Source organism: Octodon degus, unplaced genomic scaffold (assembly GCF_000260255.1).
Source record: "Octodon degus isolate 3935 unplaced genomic scaffold, OctDeg1.0 scaffold00051, whole genome shotgun sequence".
Lineage (NCBI taxonomy): Eukaryota > Metazoa > Chordata > Mammalia > Rodentia > Octodontidae > Octodon > Octodon degus.
Window position 1 is genome coordinate 12,166,487 of NW_004524627.1, and position 776 is coordinate 12,167,262.

A 776-nucleotide genomic window follows, 5' to 3' on the forward strand; every position below is an offset into this window, starting at 1 on the left:
TGGTTTCTAAATCTGTCTTAAATTCATTTCTTATTGATTCTATTAATAATAGCAGGATAAAGAAATACCTGCAGAGTATGACAGTGCTATTGATATGCCATCAGTACTTTGGTTAAAATAATAATAAATCATCTAAAGCATATTTTTGGTCTTGAAATATGCCTTCCTCACCCATTTCAGACGGAAAATTGTCTTACATGATTAAGAGGATAGGGAGGATTTAGGGGAGATTATTTTTAAAGGAGAAAGGAATGATATATATAGAGTTAAAAGCAACTATTAAAAGGCCAATACTTTAACGTAAATGACAAGTAAGTTATATAAAAGTTCTGTGTGTGATATGCTTACTGTTATTAGTTTTTAGCTCTTGCAGTCTTTGGGGACTTTGCTGGCTTGGATTTCTAGTTTAGTAGAGTACATTCAGCTGCATTGTGTAGTTGAGTTCTATGAAACCGTTGTGCTATCCCTATTTACCTCATCCTTGTGGGCAAACATCTGCTTTTGTGTCTTAGAACTGCAGCTGGATTTCTGGAATTCTGTGGCTGTCTGGTATTTTCTTCTGCATATTAATATGCTTACATTGTATAAAGAATCTCTTTTTCCCTTAAAAATAAGTATACTCCCTTAATAGTTAACATCATAAAATTATATAGCTTTATTATAAAATAACCAAGCTTTGGAAAAATAGAAAGACTAACAGAAATGACAAAAATCCTAGAGAATAACCTCTGGTAAATGATAACATACTGATAATCATTTTACAGATTCTTTCAACA